A 22,346-nucleotide genomic window follows, 5' to 3' on the forward strand; every position below is an offset into this window, starting at 1 on the left:
AATTAACAATTGCATACAACTCTCTGTGTCTCCAGGACAGACACGCGCAGCTTTTGCACAGCTCTTGGCTGCTGCCTGTGTTACATTTTGTGTGCCATCATGTTATTGTCATCTTGTGACTGCGGTATACTTCTGCCTCAGAGTGTGTTGCTGGGATCCATGCAGTGCATTATGGGAATTGTGCTACCTGTTTTTTTTTTTTTTTTTTTTTATTGAGCAGAGGAATATAACACTCCAGAAATATCCTAATTATGTGTGAGGACCACATTATTAGTCAAGGCTGCTATTATTTCTGTGCAGTTCACAGCAGGAATAAGCCTTAATGCAGGGAGGCTTAATGCAGGGAACACCTTGACCAAAATCAAATCAGCCATTTTTTTTCTCTTCAGAACTTAAAAACAGGAAGCAAAGAAGAGGAAGCTGCTTGCTAGTTAGCTGTGTCCAGGAGGGAAGGAAGGGAAATGTAATTAACTACCCAGCACTTTCTGAAAGATGAAGACGTGCCGTGTGTGCTTAATGTGACATTGGCACCTCAGAAGTTCTTAAATCAGGATACACTTTGTTCCCAGCTGCAGGTGGCTGGCTGGCTGGCTCTGTTCAGCCGCAGGCTCTGTGGTGGTTGTAAGGTTCTCACTCTTTCACCTTTGATCGGAGTTTCAATCTTGCCTGCCGGCACCTTGGCGGATTTTCTAATTGTACAATTATACTGATGAAAATATGAGTCAAAGGGCAGGCAGATTAGAAAAAGGTCGAGACTTTGTTTAAGTGGGCTTACTCGCTGGCTCTCTCTTGCCCTCACAGGGTGTTCTCTCACTCTCCGCTCGCTCTCTTTATCCCTATCGCACGGGGCCCGGCTCCCTGCTGTGAATGTCGCTGAGGTCTCCCGGCGATGTGCTCGGTGAAAGGTTAACACGGGCATTAGGATGTCGGTAAGGCCTGAGAAGCTGATATTTATAAAATGCCCACTTTCCATATTAAGATTGGCAGAGGAGGTGGAAGAGAAAGATGGATCCTCGCTCTGCACATCTGCACATTTCTTTTCCCATGTGGTCTTCACATCTATCAAAGCCGTCACTGATACACTGGCCGCCACTGGATCAGCTGTTCAGCAATTATTTTGTAAATGGAAAGGGGGGCGGGGCAGGTGGGACATCACATTTAGCGCGATCAAGCTATATTATATTCAGATAACGTTTTGCATTAGAATATGTTTCTGTGTTCTTAAAGTTTCTGTGCTCCTAACCAGACTGCACGTCAGATGACAAGAAGGAAGTAAGCAGGGAGGAAAAGAGCCCTTTACAATGCAGTTTATGAAGAATGGTGATGATGCACTCATTCCAGGAGTTTAAAACTAAGCTGTGTAATTTATGCTTAATTGTAATACTGCTGACTTCAGATCAGTTTGTGGTTTAATCTCAGTGTAACTATAGAAACATGCATCCTGAGTTCAGAAACTGACCAATGATGAAGCACTAAAAGATGTCCAACATAAACTGAACCATATTTCTACACATCCACAGGATGTGTCTCTAATAAAGTGTCTGGTTTGGTAGTGTGTACAAGATTATTCATTTGTTACATGATTGTACACTACAAATTCCATGTCCCTCACTGACATTAAATGGCGGGACTAGAGGGTAACACACTCACCTATGAACCAGAAGACCCAGGTTCAAATCCCACTTGTGTCCCTGAGCGACACTGTAACCCTGAGTGTCTCCAGGGGGGGACTGTCCCTGTAACTACTGATTGTAAGTCGCTCTGGATAAGGGCATCTGATAAATGCTGTAAATGTATGTGCGTGTGTGTGTTTGAGTGAGTTAGTGAGTATATGAGTGCAATGTTACAGAGCGCATTTGCTCTCCAGAAAAGGATCAAGCGGTGCATCTTAACAATGCCATAACAGACGGCAAATGCATTCATCAATACAAACACAACGGCAGCACTCTTAGCCATGAAAAAGGATCAGAGATAACACAGCTGCTTTCTGAGTCAGCTGTCTGATGCGAGCCTGGGGGATTATGCTCCCAAGAACACACACATACACACACACAGCATCCAAAACCTGGAATAAATAGCATTTAATAAGTGTTGCAGATAAAACAAAGCTGATGATCTCACACCTGAGACCGTGCTGATACGACATGAGCATAGCTGCTTGGTGTGTGTCTGTGTGTGTGCATGTGGGAGTAGGTGTGAGCTTATATGCGAGTGGTCAGTGTTGGTTTGTGTGAATGTTAATAATTGTGTTGCCGTATATGTTGCATTAACTGCTGCAGAGGAGCTGGTACGTGTGTTGTTGTCGTCGGCGGCGGTGAGTGTGCGACTCCGCAGCAGCTGCCAGCGGAACGGGAACATGATCTCCGGAGCGCTGCCGGAGCGCCGTCTCTCCGCGTTCTCCTTCAGACGGGCACAGAGGAGTTTTGACATTGGCTGAGTGTGTTCCTGAGTGTGTGTGTGTGTGTGTGTGTGTGTGGGAGAGAGCCACACACACCTGAACAGCACCGGGAGGCTCGTTTCGCATGCTGCTGTTTATCAGGCTGAGTAATGAATTAGAGCAGCGAGGACAAAGATGCGCGTTCCCCTGACCTCTTTCACTGTTTTACTCACTCCGTCTATCCAGCTATCTATTTGTCTGTCTGCCTCTCTGTCCGCGAAATACCACATGAGGGAGTATGTGGTGAGGAGAGGGGTGGTGCCCAAGATCCCAAAATGTATTTTTCTTTTGCTTGACTCTCTGTGCCTCTGGGCCTGCTTGGGCCTGCTTGCTCTTCGTCCTCTTGTTCTTCTTTATGTAGCCTGCGTCTGTTCTGGAAACTGCGGCGCGGGTCCTGTTCCATACCGTCAGGGAGTTTTATTGCGGCGGCGAATCGGCAGGCTAATTCAGCTCTGTGGGTGATAAGGGTTTTACATTATTGCTGTTGGACTAGGTTCCACTCCTCATCCTGTCTCGCCGTGATTCACCTCCCGTCTTTGGCTCAAAGCATTAAAGCCGTACACTGCTCAGTGTCCCTAGGTGTGGTCTTAATATTTATATATATATATATATATGTGTGTGTGTGTGTGTGTGAAAAAAGGTTTAATTTTGTGTGTGTGTGTGCGCGCACTATCTTGCCATGTTGACCTGTTACTGTGTACGTTACTGTATAAGTGTCTCCTTGATTATGCTATAAAATTAGCATATTAATGAAGTAGAAAATACACAAGAAATTAGGACTAGAAAGGGATGATATTTTCACCGTTATCATCCCCTGACCTGCTGCGCCATCTAACTATCTTTTTTCTACGCTCACCTCCATATGACCTCTTTTCCTGCTGCCTCAGCACTTCTCTGATGGTCCAGCATTGCTGCCCTGAGCTGCAGGTTCTCTGAAGCTTCCCCAGCTTCCTGTCTGAAACTCTGGCGCTATGAGCAGTGAGGGTGGGATCACGGGAAGGACACCGCATTGCATTAGCAGCTACAGCGTAGTATCGCCCCGGTGACACATACCTCACACCATCGGTTTACAGATGCCATCAGTGTGTATAGCACACACATGTTCACACACTTCCAGCCTTGACATTTAGAATAGAATATATATTTTTTTTTAGAATATATTTTTCATTGATTTCATTCTGTGAAGGGCTCTATGATACAATAAGTAGCATATGTATCCTAAAAATGTACCGAATTAATTATAAATGTGTGACTACTTTTGTCTAATTCAAATTTTTTTATTAATTTTCCAAGCTTTGTTACTTGGTCCCTGCCATGACCTTTGTGAAAGTGTTTTTGATGTGTTTGTGTGTGTTAAATGTCAATTTCTGGCCAACTTTCTTAATTCAGATGCCCCAGCCAGTAAATATCCCGCTGAAAGAGAACAATCAAAAACAAATGAGGCCTTTAACAGGCCATGGCCACAGCGGCTTCACAGAGGACGGCCGGGACTAAGAGGCTCGGTACCCCTCGACCGCAAAATGAGGAGATTACAAGCAGCCTGTAAATCAATAGAGCCTGACCCCTTCCTTTGTAAGCAAACACAATTATAGATTTGACAAATGCCCAGTCACTCTCTGTATCTTACAAAATATCCATTTCCTTCAAAGTCACTGCAATTTTCTCTATTTGCAATGTGTGTGTGTTTGTGTGTGTGTTTATGTGTCAGATGGAGACAAATACGAGCTTAGGTATAATAAAGAGAGACAGGTTGACACCGTTTTTACGGCGCTGGTTTACAATTTTTCAAAGTAGAAGTGAATGCTGTGGGTATTCTGCTTTCATACCCTTAACACAAAACAAAGCTGGCAGTTCTCATGCAGGACAAATTTGGTTTGTCAGGATATGTGGGACAACGAGTGATGTGCGAAAAACATACTTTCCCTCAAAGACATGCACAGAAGATCAAACACATTTTTTGTGGTTTCTTTGGTTATTTTGCGTCATACATTTTTAATTTCCTGTTCTCACTTTTCTCGTGCACAGAGTAGCTGCCCTCAAATGACATGAAAGAGCTCTTCTAAAGAGGAAATAATAAATAATTATATATATTTTAAATCCCTGTGGCAAGGTTGTGAGTTTGAACCCTGGCTCGGACCTTGTGTGTGCGGAGTTTGCACGCTCTGGCTATGTTGGTGCGGGTTTCCTCCTTTCATTTATTCATCTGAGGCATTTTTCAGATGTGACTCCAGCGACTCCATTTATTCAAAACTACTGACTTACAATCAGCTTCATAGGAGAGTGTGGAACACACTAGGCTACTACCATCCAAGCTGAATGATAATACCATCAGAATCAAAGCAGTTTCTGCATGTATGACTGACCACGCCCATTTGCCCTGGTGTTCCCTCGTTGTGCCTCCACTGATGAACAGATTTCCACGACTTTATTTCCCCGTATATAAGCCTGCCTCATAACTTGACTTTGCTCAGTTCGTTTCCTGTTTTTGGTTTGGTATTTTTTTTATTTGTCCTGCAGTTGTGTGCACTTTAGTGTCTCACTCACTCTCCAAACATGACAGTGACTTTTGGAAAGAATAGCTGAAAATAAAACCATAAACAGGTTGGCATACCGAACTGCAGAAAGGAAAAGACTGAGAGTTAAGAACTGCTTGTTAGCTATGTGTACTTTGGACAGGGTTGTGCTCTCCCTGTATCAGTTTGGGTTACCTCTGGGTTCTCCGGTTTCCAAAGAAATACAGACGGGGTGGATTGGCAAACCTAAAACGTCCACTTAGGGGTGAGTGTGTGATTGGACTGTGTGCCCTGTGGTAAACCTGCGTTACGTAGTGTTTATCATGGGTAATATCCGCTGTAGACCATCACCACATACACCTATCTCAGGTAGCACTGTGGCCTTCAGACTTTATTTTACCCTCAGAGATGATTAAACCAAATGAAACTAATTCTCATGCCTAGGTGATTCAGACATTGACTGTTCTAAATCTCTCTAATCGCTCTGTGCTCTGGGGAAGTGTTTCCTCACCTTGCTTTGGCAATTGGCTGTATTTTAGAGAAGTGCTGTAGTACGCGAAGTGACATCTCCTTCCTCTTTAATTCAAGATGTTACTACTGCTTAATCGTGTTGGATTTGAAAGATGAGCGCATAAATAATAGGCTTTGACAGGAGTTCACATGTTTGCTTTAGAGTTTGCCAAATATTTTTGAACATTTTGAAGGTCTCCTTCCAGTAATGACCAAGCTGAGCCCAAAGCTGCTGTAAAGTAAGCAGTTGGATGGGGTGGAGGAAATGAAAACATATTGCATGGAGCCCTGAGTGGGAGAGAGGGCTAGAGTAGTGGAGCGAGAAAGAATTCCTGGATTGTTTTTGCCTCTGGTTTGCCATATTTCGTATCACTACGTGTTCGGCTTGACATGATAGTGAAATTTCAAAGTCAATACTGATACTAAAGTAAAAGTGAAGTGATTGTCACTTGTGATACACAGCAGCACAGCACACGGTGCACATAGTGAAATTTGTCCTCTGCATTTAACCCATCACCCTAAGTGAGCAGTGGGCAGGTGCCTGGGGAGCAGTGTGTGGGGACGGTGCTTTGCTCAGTGGCACCTCAGCGAATCGGGATTCGAACCAGCAACCTTCTGATTACAGGGCCGCTTCATTATCCGCTCGGCCACCACTGCCCCCACTAGGCCATTAAAGCCTCTTCTATAGGCTTTCTCCTCCTCATTAAAATGCTCCTGAGGAAATCTCATTGAATTTCGGAAATAGACTTCATATACATTATTAGGGGACCACTAAGACCGATATAAAAGCAAAAGAATATGTTTGACAGGGGACCTTTTAAAGTAGTCACCAGCTGATCCATAACTGGAATTTAAGTATCGATTCTGGTGCTAATTGATATCGACTAGTATCTGATCATCAATTTTTTTGACAACATTACTACATGTTGATTATTACAACCATGTACACAGAAGTCCGTCCATAAACGTCCCGCCATGTTTTTACTTGGCAGCTTGGAACTGAGACTGAGCTATTTTTCTCCTGGTTATTACTCACATCCGCAGAATAATATTGCAATGCTATTTTCTGAAGCGTAAAATTGCAATTTTGTAATTTTGTTGTCTCCTTTGCTGTGGCCATGAGCAATAGACATTATGAAATGAACAAAAAGAGTGACTAAGGGAGATAAAAGAGAAACAGAACTTCAAGGATTATATATGTCCCTAGAAGGAATGCATCTGCTTCCCCCTTTCTCTCTCTCTCTCTCTCTCTCTCTCTCTCTCTCACACACACACACACACACACACAAGAAAAAAAGATATATGTTTGTGTATATATATATATACACACACACACACACACACACACACACACACACACACACTTCTGGACACATATACTTGCAGTCATACATTCTCACCAGCCTCAGGGCCTGCTCACCCCTGAAATGGTCTCAACACAACATGCAACTAATTTTCTGCTTTGGCTGGTCCCAGTATATGGCCACTTTCACAAACAGTGCGGCCAACATAGACGCCTTGCAGAGTTAAGTGTATGAACGTGGCGCTCGGTGGTGCTCATAAATCCAGTGTGACAGCTTAGTGGCATCTGCGCAGCATCTCAGCAGACTGCAGATGGTCGAACTTCTGCCCCGTGAAGGTCTGAGGTGTATTAACTGATCGTCTTTTTAGTCAGTGCTGAATGGAGGTAAACAAGCAGTGACACAAGTCTGAATGCAAATGAATAACCACAGTTACTTCTTGTCCCTATTTTAAGTTGTGTGGCATCACAGATAACATGGGGTCAATTCACATGGAATGCAGAGATAATACACACAGAAATTGCTTAGCCAGCATTGAACTCCCGTCTGGCTGAAGTCCCAACATCATGGGAGTTTGAGAAAAGAGGCTGTGACAGAAATACGAGTGTAGACCAAGCGAAGGTGACAGAAAGAAGAATGGGAGGAGATGGTCGATGGCACAGCATTCTCTGTGCATGTGGCAGACGTCTATACCTGTGTTTATTAAGGCTGGGACACACACAAACTAAAATACAGGAGACATCATCCCTCTGCTTGTGCCTGTTTAATGTTAACCCTCCCGCCACAATGTATACACCATTGTTTAATAGATAAATATGAATTAATCAGGATGTGGGTATTTATATGTGAGAAACCCTGCTCAGAAAAAATAAAATGAACACAAAAATAAGAAATCTCAGATCTGAATTAATGAAATATTGTTGAATTAAATGTGCCATAAAATCTCACACTAAAAGTCACACTAAAAATTAAAGTGGAAGAACACACTACAGGATGATCCAATTTTGATGCAATGACCTTAAAAGAAAAATTTTAATTGTACTGGTCTATATGAAGATCCCTGGAGCTGTTGCCATTACGTGTGGTGTTGGTGGCTGTGGTGACCCTCTGGTACATTTCATGCTGGGTCGTCTTGTCAGAAGTTCATTACCAGGAACCAGGATCTAGAGTAACTAGACAGATTCGGCTTGGATGGCTGGAACCGAGTGGTTATGGTAGATGCCTTTGTACATGTTGAGTGCAACAAGATGGCTAAAAAGATGAGTCTTTAGCCTGGACTTAAATATTGACACTGTTTCTGAGTTCTGAACATTAGCAGGAAGGCTGTTCCAAATCAGGGGAGCTCTGTAGCTGAAGGCTCATCCACCTGCTGCAAATTTGTTAATTCTCGGTGCCAGTGCATTGTGTTGTGTATATAATGTCATTGTCATCTCCCTTGGGCAGCTCCCGTTAAGGGTCGCCACAGCAAATCAGCTGGATTGGTTGTCTGCATAATTGATTGGGCAAAAGTCACGTGTGTCCCCAGTGGCTGGGTTATGTGAGATATATCTGAGATATTTCTAATATACTATTATTACTATGCAATAATATACTAACTTTAAACTCACCTGGACACCTGGCCATAGGTCCAGCCTCCATACCACAAAAAAGCTTTTCTGAAGATTCCTCTCAAGGTGTCCTGCATCCCGAAAGCATTAGCATCAGATCCTTTAAGTCCAGTAAATTGTGAAGTGCAGCTGCTTTATTGGATTGAGATCTTTTGTGACACACCTTGAACACTTGATAAATTCCTCATATCATTCCTTATCCATTTTTGCTGTGTGGAAGGGTGTATAATTCTGCTGAGAGCTCTCACTGTCATTAGGGAATACCGTTGGCTTGAAATGTTAGATGTTAAAAGTTATACCCCTGTGCCCAGTGTCCTGGGATGGGCTCCAGCAGCCGTGACCCTGAGTAGGACTAACCGATTATGGAAAGTGAGTGAGTCAGAGTGATTCATTTTAAAATCATCTTATATATTTACAGTTACAGTATTTATCAGACACCCTTATCCTGAACAACTTTCAATCAGTATTTGTAAGGGGGACAGTTTCCCTGGAGACACTCAGGGTTAGGTGTCTTGGCACAATGCTAGTAAGTGGGGTTTGAACCTGTGACTTTGTGGTCGTCTACTACCACCTTTTACACTGCATATAAGCTACCAGTCAAAGTTTGGATACACTTACCCATTTATGGGTCTTGGAAGGCAGGACAATGAAATAACAGATGTGAGATTATGTAATAAACAAACAAGTTGATCATTTGAGTCTATCAAATCAAGGAGCTTTTGCTGTTATGGCAGCATTTATCACTCTTGGCTTCTCTCGACCAAATTAGGCAACAGGGATGGTTTTTCTAACAGGCCTGAAAGCTTATGCTGAGCACTTTCTTGTCATTCATGTTAATGAGCATCTCATGAATTGGCTTTTTATGATAGCAGTCATGAAGGTAAAAATAACAGATTCATACTTCACTTTCTCCTGCTACAAAAAAATACTAAATACAGAGTAGGTGTGTTTAAACTATTGACAGGTCATGTAAGTATGCATGTTTCAGTTCAAGAAACAGCAGATACTTTAGGTCTAGTTTTTCTTTTTAATTTCTTTTTTTAATCTCAACAGAATGAATATATATTCAAAAAGTTTCCCAAGCTTGACATTGCTAGATACTATAAGCTAGACTGTGCTGAAGTGGAGAGATTTGTGCCTGGCAGAGTGAAATTCTCCTGGGTGTAGTGTGCATCGATGAATCCCTCATTTTTGATTAGTAAAATTGTGTTTTTATCGAGAGGAGAGTCAGGGGAGCAGGCATGTATGTGTTCCAGTGAACCAATAATTGTGGATACTCTTCCTCGGCTCCCCTGTGGCCTTGGCAAAACTCTTAATATCAGTATTAAATGTCTGTACTATGAATGGAGACAGAGTTGCTATGGAAACCATGATTGTTTTGTGAAATGACATTTGAAAAAAAAAAAAGTCAGTCACTGAGCCTGGAAAAGAATCTTTTCTAATTCTTGTGATGAAAGGGTAAATTGTCAAGAAGACTTATCAACCCAACAGGAACAATAGCATTATCGGTACTGAGTATAAATGTGTGCAAAAGTATAAATGTGTGATGGATCTGCACTTATATAAATCAACATAGGTCTCCCACATATTCGTTCAGTCCCTAGTAATCTCACAACTGGATTACCGTAACTCCCTTCTAGCAGGTCTACCTCTGAATGTCATCCGACCTCTACAACTAATACAGAATGCAGCAGCACAACTGATCTTCAACCTTCCCAAATTCCCCCAACCACCCCACCCCACTGCTACTCTCCCTCCACTGGCTCCCTACAATAAATTGATTGTATTCATAGTTGGGGTCCTAGTGGACCAGAACTGATTACTTCATTGATGTGAACATGAAAGCATGTTGTAAGTTACTCTGGATAAGGATGTCTGACAAATGCCGCATATGTAAATGCATGTGTAAATGTGTACTTTGTAGCAGGGACATGACAGGTTTACAGTCTATATTACAGCGACTGACAAGTGCACATCAAATTAACATTTCATGAAACAAATTATAAAGAAAAGTCCATAAATCTCCTACATCGCTTGTCTGGTTGAACACTACACAAGATCAAGATGAACCTGGCATGTAGACTTAGATGAATATAGTTAATATGGCTGCAGTATTAGTTATTTTGGATTGAGCTTTTTATTTGGTGCCACCACCAAAACAGACTGGAGCATTTATGGTCCTGCGCCTTGCCAGCTCTGTTAATGATATTTTCACAGCCAGAGCACAGGCTCAAACTGATTTACCTCCTAAACAAACTGAGGTCAGGATATGGTCTACTCTACAGCATCACTGACAAACACATTAGCTCAAATGAGCATTCATAAATTATTATAATAATTCCCTACCTTTTATGTCTGCTTAGTGTGTATATTACATGTTTTTCACTTATTATATACAGTGCACAACACCCCATAATGACAATGTGAAAAAAGTTTTTAAAAATAAAAAAGAAAAGCACATGAACATCCTGTTTGCAATTGAAAAAAGCAGTTGATTGGACATGATTTGGAAAGACACACTTTCTATATAAGGTCCCACAGTTGACAGTTTATGTCAGAGCACATACCAAGCATGAAGTATGAAAGGAATTGACTTGTCTACAGGCACAAATCTGGGAAAAGTTACAGAATAAATTCTGCCAATAAGCACATTGGTCTCCATCATCCATAAGTGGAACACCAGGATGCTTCCTAGAGCTGGCCAGCCACCTAAACTAAGCTATCAGGGGACAAGGGCCTTAGTCAGGGAGGTGACCAAGAACCCAAAAGTCACTCTGTCAGAGCTTTAGAGGTCCTCTGTGGACAGAAGAGAACCTTCTGAAGGACAACTATCTCTGCAGCAATCCACCAATTAGGCCTGTATGGTAGAGTGGCCCTTTTGGCCCCAAAGGCACCTGAAGGACTCTGGTCTGGTCACAATTCTCTGGTCTGATGAGACAAAGATGAATGCAATGCGTCACGTTTGGAGGAAACCAGGCACCGCCCCTCACCAGGCCAATACCATCCCTACAGTGAAGCATCATGCTTTGATGATGTTTTTCCGCTGCAGGAACTGGGAAACTAGTTAGGATAGAGGGAAAGATGACTGCAGCAATGTACAGAGACATCTTGCATGAAAACACGCTCCAGAGCGCTCTTGAACTCAGACTGGGGTGACTGTTCACCTTTCAGCAGGACAACAACCCTAAGCACAGAGCCAAGAAATCAAATGAATGGCTTCAGGACAACTTTGTTAATGTCATTGAGTGGCCCAGTCAGAGCACAGACATGAATCCAATTGAACGTCTCTGGAGAGATCTTAAAATGGCTGTACACTGACGTGTCCCATCCAGTCTGATGGCGCTTAAAAGATGCTTCAAAGAGGAATGGGCCAAACTGTGCAAAGCTTGTGGTATCATATTCAAAAAGAATTTTTATTTTTAATAAATTTGATAAAACCTCAAGTAAACATTTTTTCACATTGTCATTGTGGGAAGTTTGTAGAATTTTGAGGGGAAAAAAGCACTGTATTTATACATACAGGAATTTAAGATTTTTTGACAGAATGCTGTATATCCAATGTTCTCAATTTTTTTTTTGTATTTGGCACCATTATGATCAGCATTAAAACACACAGATAATGGTGCTATAATGAGCAGTCTTCTCTTTGTATACACAAACAGCAGCTGTGAATATTAACAAGAGCTATTAACAGCTGACCACACATACACATACACAGACAAACACACACACTTTGGCACATTCTGTTAAATTGTTAACTGTTTAAATTGTAAATTTGTACATATATACAGATACATATTTATGTTATTTTTTGTGATGCTATTACCTTCTGCTTCTGTCCACTATCTGCCGTGACAAGTGCAATTTCCCACTTGTGGGACTAATAAAGGTTTATCTTATCTTAAGAGGGAAAACGATTTGAAAATGAATGTTTTTTTCAGTGTTATATACAGCACAGTGCACGGTGCACACATTGAAATGTGTCCTCTTTGATTAACCCATCACCCTTAGTGAGCAGTGAGCAGAAATGAAGGGTGCCCGGGGAGAACTGTGTGGGGATGGGACCTTGCTGAAGAGGACCTCCGCAGGACCTTGACAGTCGGGATTTGAACCCGCAACCTTAGCCGGTAGGCAACCACTGGCCCAGTGGTTTGAGAACCTAGGCATTATAGATTCACTTCTACATCTGTTCTTTGTCTCAAATTGCTCCTTGATGAGAATAAGCTGCTGCTCGATGAGAATAATTCTGTGGACTATCAGCCGATGAAGAACCGTTTCACGGCAGCTCTAAAGAAGACCTGGGCATAATGATTACCCTCAACTCGATTTGTGTTCAGATCTGACGGCCGCTCTGCCTCTGCGTTTGTGTGGGTTGAGGGTTTTTGTTTTTGTTTATCATTATTGTATTGCCAGCCTCCCTCATGTGCCATGCGAATGTTAATGAGATGGTAATACTGGGCGGCAAAGACCGACCTGTTTCGCTCCTGCTGCTCTTCTGAGAGCGTTTTCATCACTGCTGTCTGGGGTTCTGAATACAGGGACAGGGGGAGACATGAAGAGGGAGTGAGGATGGAATTATTCAGCCTGGCTGTACAGCACTGCACATGCAGATTCCAGTGCCACCAAGAGCTCATCTGTCTCTTTATTGTTATAATAATACAGCCCTGTGTGTGATTGTATAGTTGTGTGTCCCTGTGTGTGCAGAGAGTCAGCATCAGCAGATGGGGTTCATGCACGTCTGTGTGTGTGAGTGTGTGTGTGTGTGTGTTGTGGCTCAGGTGTCTCCGCTCTCTGGCAGGACAGGTGGCTCCTCTGTTGTGCTAAATCACAACAGACCAATGTTCTACTGTGTGTCTCCAAAAAGGGGAGGAAACTGGGGTCTCTTATACTTCAGTCAAACTACATCTGCGGTATTCACAACCATTTTTCCTCCTCTGTGTTGCCTCTGTTCCACGTTCTTTTATTAATTGTGAGAAAGCGTATTAAACATTAATTAAATATATGCCAATTGAAACGGCAAGTGTACTTTTTATGAATACTAATGAGTAATTTGCTTCAGTTGATGGTAATGAATTTTCTGGGTTAATAATGGGCACATTAATGCTGCTGGAAAAGGCAATGTAGAGCCTGTCACTGCTGAGCGCGAGCCTACGGAGAGATTTCCCAGAGTCGGCAGTTGCATCTAACAGTTACTGCACTCGCAATCCGGGGCTCAAATTTGCCAGACCTGGCAGCAGCCCACTCTACTCCAGCACTCTCTGAGAGAGTTAAGCGGTTGTTGTTTTATTCAGATAAACAGGCCCGCACAACCCCTGCTGTTACACCCCCTTAGTGCATTGACACAAATGGCATCAGATCAATGTCAGTCTGAGAAGTGGAGCAAAATGTCACTCATTAACTGAAAGTAGCTGGTAGCTGGGAGAAGTATGGGGCATTTTTCCCCTTGAGTGGAAGCTGACCCCAGTTATGGCAGCATATAATTATGCTGTGATGCAAAAACTGTATAATCATGGCTGGATATTAATGGTCACCCTTTGTAAATTTTGTATCTTATAATGTGTGTATGTGCTGATTCATAATTCAAATTAGAATATTATGATGTTTAAATTAGTTAAATCTGACCTCACTACTCTTCCCCTCTTTTCAAAATCCCTGCCTGAGCATAAACGGGGTCACTTATTTGAGGCTCCTATTGAGACTGTCTCAATGCTTTTTTTCTATTCTTTCCACACACCTGGTTGGCAACACTGGTTGCAGCCCAGGATAGGCTCCGGCAGCAGCGAACCTGAGTAAAGATTTGAACCGGATTTGAACCGTCAACCTTCTGATTACGGGGCCACTTTCTTAACCGCTAGGCCACCACTGCCCCTCATTTGGTTGGTTAGTTAACCAAAGGTTGATGCCTTCTTATCAAGAAGCTGGTTGTATTGGGTAATGACAGTATGAAACTAATTAGGGCAGTGGTGGCCTAGTGGGTAAGGAAGCGACCATGTAATCAGAAGATTGCCACTGAGGTGCCACTGAGCAAAGCACCCGGTCACCTGCCATGGCTGCCCACTGCTCACCGAGAGTGATGGTTAAAAGCAGAGGACACATTTCGTTTTGTGCACTGTGTTCTGTGCCGCAGTGTTTCACAATGACAATCACTTCATTTTCATACTATGATGCACTATGGGAAATTACATTGCATTGCCCTGTGTTGCTATGCGTCAGCAGAGTTGACCGCCACCTTGTTTTATGGGTCTTGGGGTGCTGTGCCCTAATGCATCACGGGTGATTAGTGAAACTATGGTGTTTTGCATCATGGGCAATGAGAGTTCAGTGACACACATGCATCCCTAATAACTGTCTCATTAAACATGAAGAGAACATGACAGGACCACAGGATGGCCAATTGTCTCAGTGGCTTACTCATTCATTGACTCTTCCATGTTAATTAAAAAAAAAAAAACACTGGCTTTTCTTATCTGACTCAAATTTCCATCTAAATTCAGGTGGTCAAGTCTGTGCAGTGTATATGAGAACACATAAGTGTGAACATTTGACAATGAAAGTGTGTGAGAGATTGCCTCAGAGCTTGCATTTGTGTGAGAGTATCTGCCTGGCAAATTTGGTATTTGGAACATATCATTTATCATATACGTTTTATTTTTTCCTTAATTCTATTTCCTCCATTTTAATTCTTCAGAGTTCAATGTTTTCCATTATAAACATTCATTTATTCACCTATAAACTATGGAATTATGGAGTAGGAAAAATAACCCCCAATATATTATGAGAAATCAAATTTAATCACTGTTCAACATAATGCTTGGGCATTTACTATTTGCCATTGTAAATAGTATGTAAATAATATGTGCATTTACATGTAAATATTATGTGCATTTCATGCACATAATATTATACAATCTTCCATTTGTAAAATAAAAGTGCTTCACATTCAACCTCAACATAAAGAAGATAGCAAATAAATAAACATTAGGGAGACCTGGAAGTGTGCCCACTTACATAATGAACTGGAATCATGAGTTATTCTGATATGAGTTATTAACTGTAAGTGGTAATCACATATGTTCTTACAAAACAGTTCTTTCAATTCATAAAAAAAAACATCTGGGAATTTTTCCGCCCTAAATTTAGGACTAAGAGTCGGAATTTGTTGAAAAAAGTGTACACGCATTTGTGGAACCAATCAGGCGAGAGGTCCGGATTCGACACTGACAACCTCTTTGTCAACGCCGACCATGTGTTTACAATGCGTTGGTGTGAGAAAGTCCCTCCTAAACCAGAAACGTGTAGTGGGCTGCAGCGGCAACAACTGTGAATTATACACAATACCACGTTTTATAGCATCACGGAAATCAAAACTTTCACAAGTTTGCCCAAATGTATAAGTACCATAGCATGCCCACTGATTGTTGAAATTTGTTGATTAACATACAGTGTGGTGGATTGTGTGTAAAAAGAGGCAGAGCATTTATCAGCCATAGACGTTTACTATTTGAACATGTAAAACTGTGGAGAATAGTATAAAAACACTACACACAAAAGCATTGTATTCAAACCACTTTAACTTGATGTTACCTGGCAGAAAGAGGCATGGCACAATAGAGGTTAAAAGGATGAACAGTTTCTAATTTATTAACATTTTTCCAGACCCCAGCTACCACAAGGGAACATCCTTTATAAATTTGACCCACAGGAAGTTGTCACAGACCAATCAGAATTTGTGGTTTCTGTCTTGTTCCGCCCCCTAGTGTCGCAAAAAAACGTGGCTGGCATTTCACACCTCTTGCCATTTGACAAAGATATGGAAAAAAAAAAAAAAAGGAAAACGGAGGTATTGAACCAATATGCAAAACAAAGGTGCAGAAACGTCATGGACCTGCAACGTCCCATCTAACAAACAGGAGGGGGTGCTTACATTGATCATAGAAGCACCTCCACTTTCCATGACACAGTCACCGGGACTACAATATTATCGCTGCCTGCACAAAAAAAAAAAATTCAAACAGATATGTGCATAGCAACTGCAGAGAAATCTCGTCCTGCCCTTTTCTACACTTTCAGCTCTTCAGCAATAGTGGTCATTTAAACATTCTTACAATCGCAAAATCACTGTTTGTGAGTGGTCATCACATATGTTCTTACAAAAGAGACAAACCTAAATGCATGTGCAAAACCGATCGGGCAAGTGGGCAAAATATGATTTTATTATCATGATTTATTATCATGCAAGTGGGCAAAACGTTTTTGTATTCCAGGTCTCCCCTATGTTTACTTATTTGCTACATTTTTTATGTTGAGGTCAAACATGAAGCACTTTTATTTTACAAAAAGAAGAATGTGTAATATTTTGAAATAGGTCTTTGCATGAAATGCACATATTTACATGGAAGGTTTACATGGAAATGGCCAAGCTCTTTGTTGAACAGTGATTAAATTTGATCTGTCATATTGGAGTTTTTTTTCCCCCACACACTCCATAATCACATAGTTTCTATGTGAATAAATATATTTATAGGAATTCAGAAGTATTAAAATGGAAAAAATGAATTTAGGAACAAGTACTCACAAAAACAACTCAAATGCTTCGGACATTTTTCCAGATGGCAGGAGGTGAAGAGTGCATGTGAGGGGTGAGTCCTTCACAATGCTGGTGGCTTTCCTGATGCAGCGTGTGTTGTAAATGTCCATTATGGAGAGAAGAGAGGCTCCAGTAATCTTCTCAGCTGTTCTCACTATCCGCTGTAGGGCCTTGGGGTCTGATACGGTGCAGTTCCCAAACCAGACAGTAACAGCTGGTGAGAATGCAGTCAAATGTCCCTCTATAGAAGGTGGTGAGGATGGGTGCTGGGAAATGGGCTTTCCTCAGCCTCCGCAGAAAGTAGAGATGCTTTTTCTGTTGAGGTAGTGTTGAGAGCTCAGGTGAGGTTCTCTAGATGAACACAGTGGAACTTTGGTTTCTTTACAATCTATACACCAGATCTGTCAATGTTCAGTGGAGAGTGGTCCCTTTGTTCTCTTCTGAAGTCTACAATCATCACTTTTGTATTGTCCACAATCAGAAACAGATTGTTGACCTTACACCAGTTTGTCAGTTGTTGCACATTCTTGCTGTATGCTGACTCATCGTTCTTGGTGATGAGACCATGTGGTTGGAGCTGTGCATCGCTGCACAGTCGTGGGTCTGCAGAGTGATCAGTCGTGGTGGTGCTGGAGGTGATGTTAACAATAATCCGACTAGTTGATGTCCTACATGGTTCCAATTGTCATTAAAAGGTCTTGAAAGGTTGAGGAATACAAAATAAACATACAAAGTCAGTGAAATCTGATTGACACGTGACATAGTTCCTGTAAGACTGCGTGAGAAATGTTTTTCTACGTCTATAACAACAACGTTTAAAACCAGAGCAGTCTAAAGTGTCTGTGCTAGCTTTACTTAGTGGACCATGTCACTTGATTCTGTGCGTTTTGCAGCCGCGTGTCTTCATTTAAAAGTCATGTAAATTACAGCTCATGATCTTTGCCCCAACCTGATGAATTTGCACAGTAATTTCAGAGAACATATAGAGAACAAATGAGTAATTGAAAAGTCACTCTGGGCCTAGTCATAGTCGATTATTAAAATAGTCTTTAGTTTATACTTGGGTCTAGGTTTAGGCTAAGAAGATCAAATGTATTTTTTTATCATAAATAATTTCATATATAATCAGTACCCTGGGCTTTCCCAAATAATAAAACATGAAGATGTGAGTGTAAGAATGTCTGTTAGTATTTTATAGTGTGTGTGTGAGAGAGAGATAGTGAGAGTGTGTGCTGTCAAATGTTTTTGCTGTCAGTGTTCCTCTCCTCTGGGCCTTGGGGATGTTCTCCTCAAAGCTGTCGCTCCTGGCTTGTTCTCAGGCAGTCTGACAGCTGCGCTGTGATGCGGGGTGTGAGGATGTATGTTTGTGAAGGTCACGTGTGAAAAGCACTAAGCGATCATTTGTGAACCAAACAGTGTCTGAGTGGAATTCACACCACAACACCCTCTGTCTGGGGAAGGGTGACTTAGAGACCTGACCACTCATAAACTAAAAGCAGAAAATCATACAACATGTGTAAACTATCATATTTATTACATAAACAATGTGTTTTATGAATGTTTAGTAACCTATAGACTGTGGAAATTTGAATAATGTCAAATTTGATATTAAATATTGTAGGGAAAAAACAGCATGCACAGGAATGTGTACATGGAATCCAGCTCAAATGGCCATTGTCAAAAAAATTGGTTGTCTAAGCCTATCCTCAAACACGGACTTACACTGAAACATGAGGAATTAGCAGTAACTGACTATTTATTCAGCGAGTCTCATGGTAAAATTAATCAGCAAATAACGAGGGCGTGCCCAGAATGATTCACTATTACCAATAAAAGATCTTAATTAAGAGCAGATGAGATTTTTTTGTGGTGTAGTGACATTATTTAAATGCGGGCAAACTGTACACTGATAAGAAATGCCTTTTTGGAGTTTTAGTAAACAGACTAATCTATTACTACAACAACATAAACTGGGGAGACAGAAAATATGTCTAAAGTGGTTTCATTCACACTCACATTCATACCTAATCATGGTAAGTAGTATAATGGTAGAATGGGCTTTACCTAACTAAATATCAGATTCAAACTACGAGCACAATGACGTAACAGGAAACTTTGCCCCTGATGCAAAATCTGGATTAAGGCTGAAACTGGGAAATGCAACGAATCAGAACAACACAGTTTTGCTCCCAGTGGATCAAAAACCGAAGTGAAAGTGAAGTGATAGTCATTGTGAAACACAGCACAGCACACGGTGACACAACAAAATGTGTCCTCTGCTTTTAACCATCACCCTTGGTGATGACAACAGTGTGTGGGGATGGTGCTTTGCTCAGTGGCACCTTGGCGGTTCGGGACAACCTTCTGATTATGGGTCTGTTTCCTTACCCACTAGGCCAAAAAATGATGCATGGTTAGAGCCCTTCTGTGTCTTCTCTCTGCTTCTCTTTCAGATACAGAAAGTTGTCAGTTGCTGACCAAAAACACAAGCAAGGCAAACAACAACAACATTTATTTCTTTTATAGCCCATAATCACATACAGTATGTCTCAATGGGTTTTGACAGGCCCTACAGTTTACACCCCCACACTTGACCCACACAAGGAAAAACTCCACACAAAAAATACCTCCAGGAGAGGGAAAAAAAGAAAGGAAGAAACATTGGGAAGGAGTGATACAGATAGGGACCCAGTTCGAGGATAGTATAGTATGTAGTATAGAGCATCTGTCCATGTTTGGAGTTACTGGACAGTGCAGAGTAGGTTTAAGTCAATTGTCATGGTGTACCATGCGTGTTCCACAACTGCGGAGCTCTATATGAGAAGGATCTGCTCCCAGCTGTGACCTTCTGTACTTTGGGTACCAGCAGTGACCCTGTTCCCCTTGAACACAGGGGTGGCGTGGAGGATTGTAAATCACTAAAAGTTCACTCAGGTACTGCGGGGCAAGACCATTTAGAGCTTTATAGCTCTAGGATTTTGTAGTCAATCTTAAATTGAATGGGTAGCCAGTGCAGTGATTGTAAGATTGGGTGATGTGGTTGAATTTTCTGGTTGTAGTCAGAACTCTGGCTGCAACATTCTGAACTAGCTGGAGTTTATTCATGCACCTACTAGAACAGCCAGACAGTAATGCATTACAGTAATCTAACCTTGATGTAATAACGGCATGGGCCAACGTTTCTGCATTGGGTATTGAGATCATATTTCTTATCTTTGCAATATTTCTAAGGTGAAAGAATGCTATCCTAGTGATATTATCATGCGAAAAGAATGAGAGACCTGCATCAATGAGGACACCTAGATGCTTTACTTCTGTACTTGGTGAGACAGAAAGAGACTCTATTCAGAGTTATGATGTAGTAAGACAGTTTACGTCTGGGTGCTTTAGGCCCAAGTACAAGAGCTTCTGTCTTATCAGGGTTTAACAGAAGAAAGTTGGTGAGCAAGCTGCTGAGACAGAGACTTGGTTAAATTTCCCGGCACAGAGTGCAAACCGAAGATCTAAAACATGCCAAGACAAGGGTAATCAAAAATAAAGCACAAGGAGAAATGCCAGCAGCGCACAAGATTGCCCTGCCTTGCCCTGACAGGTCTACAATCCCACGGTTTTCACCCCTCTGTGTCGAGCATCCATGAACCCACTGCTGCTCGCCGACAGAAGTGGCAGGCTGCTCAGTGAAAGACTTTGAATCATCAAATAACAGCCTACAAAACAAATGTAAAAATCCCTAATGCACAAGAGGGAGCAGCGGTAAGAACAAGACTGACTGCAAAATAATAAGCAAAAAATGACCACTTTACCAACTTGCACATTTAGCTTCCTGAGATGAAAAAAAAGAAACACTCCTTTCAAAATGTCACTCCAGTAAATGCTGCTAAGCACTGTCAGCAGTCAGGCAGGTAAAACATTGTTTCTGGTAATACAGGGTATATCATGATGAGTGGTGTTTAGAGAAATGTGGGACTAGAGACTAGAAGGAGCGGTTAAAATGAACAAAGAAACAACCAATTCAAGCAAGAAGAAGTGCATTAAGCACATTTTCAGCCAAAGTACTACATGGATCCATGGCAAAGACATAAGACAAAACACGAAGAGTCCAGTATGCAGCTGTGGCTGACAATAAAAGATACAGTAAGTAAAGTAAGAAAGTGCCTAGACAACAGGCAATCAGAAAATGGCAGCATTGTATCTGGGTAAAATGCATCACAACCACCATTGAAAAGGCATCCTGCAATTCTTCGTGTTATTCTGCTATTTTTAACGAAATCTTCCAAAAATTTCTTCTGTTATCTTCTGTTTTAATGTCACAACAAATACACAACTTGTTTGACACAAAGAATGACAACTTGACTGAAAGTGAAAGTGAAGTGATTGTCACACAGTGCACACAACAAAATGGGCCCTCTGCTTTTAACCATCACCCTTAGTGAGCAGTGGGCAGCCATGACAGGCGCCCGGCGAGCAGGGTGAGGGGACGGTACTGAGTGGCACCTTGGCGATTCGGGATTCAATTACAGGGCCACTTCCTTAACCGCTAGGACACCACTGCCCCGACTGCTGTTAGAGAATGTTGTTCAGATAATTAGCATCAGTTTTTCAATGCTGAGTGTCTGTAGCCTAAAGTTTTACACCCTGTTTACTGACAACACATGTTCATAACAAGTAGTCTCAGTCATATTTCATTATCACAGGAAAACTGACATATTCTCACATAATCAACTCTCTTGCCTAAAAGGCTAAATCATTTTTATTGAATTGTCTGTGCCATGTATCAAATCTTGTCTTTCACAAGTCAATTTCTTTCACAAGAGCAATTAATAACAGTAATGATAATAAAATTATTGTATAGTGTTGGGGTTTAGTGAGATATCACGCTTACCTGTCTTCAAAACGTGAGAGCTCTCTGTCTAATTAGCCTTTTTCTGCTACTTGTGGGATGGTCATTTTTTTATGTGTCAACAAGCTCAAGTTCATATTTTTTGTATTTCTTTCTTAGTATTTTCATTTTGTTTCATTTAAATAAAAGAATATCTTTTACTCTTGTGAGTTAAAATACACTAGCAGTGAATTTTTCTGCGATGCAACGGGGTGCCACGTAAAATCTTGATTCGGGCCATCCCTGAATAATAATATAATAAGATAACCTTGTTTTAATTATGAAATGGTTTTGACTAAAAGAAAACTTTGCTTTTGTCTGTTCTACTAGGTGCTTGTAGTATATTGACTGGGTTAAAAAAAAAATGTCATCGGCTTTCGTTGACTAAAATGATTAATTTAGACTAAAATAACACAAAAATGCCCAGAATTTTAGTTGACTGAGACTTGACTAGACTAAAATGAGGTTGGACGTGACTAAGATCAATAATAACTAAAATGACAGCTTGATGC

At 41.4% G+C, this 22,346-nt stretch overlaps 2 protein-coding genes across 3 annotated transcripts in view; both read left to right on the top strand.

Annotated features, from left to right (window-relative positions):
- Positions 1 to 22,346, top strand: part of LOC114789717 (beta-1,3-galactosyltransferase 1-like) — an 89,164-nt gene that overhangs the window by 24,186 nt on the left and 42,632 nt on the right. Inside the window, exon 2 of one of the 2 annotated variants that reach the window (XM_028979023.1) lies at positions 12,380 to 12,495. The exons of the other annotated variant lie outside the window; for it this stretch is intronic. The gene's annotated coding sequence lies outside the window, so the exon portion shown is untranslated. The remainder of the gene's footprint in view (positions 1 to 12,379; positions 12,496 to 22,346) is intronic. 2 annotated transcript variants of the gene reach the window in all.
- The window catches only part of LOC114789716 (ceramide synthase 6-like), a 122,759-nt gene that overhangs the window by 24,180 nt on the left and 76,233 nt on the right, over positions 1 to 22,346 (top strand). The gene's annotated exons all lie outside the window — the stretch shown is intronic.

The sequence above is a fragment of the Denticeps clupeoides genome, chromosome 5 (genome assembly GCF_900700375.1).
Source record: "Denticeps clupeoides chromosome 5, fDenClu1.1, whole genome shotgun sequence".
Classification (NCBI taxonomy): domain Eukaryota; kingdom Metazoa; phylum Chordata; class Actinopteri; order Clupeiformes; family Denticipitidae; genus Denticeps; species Denticeps clupeoides.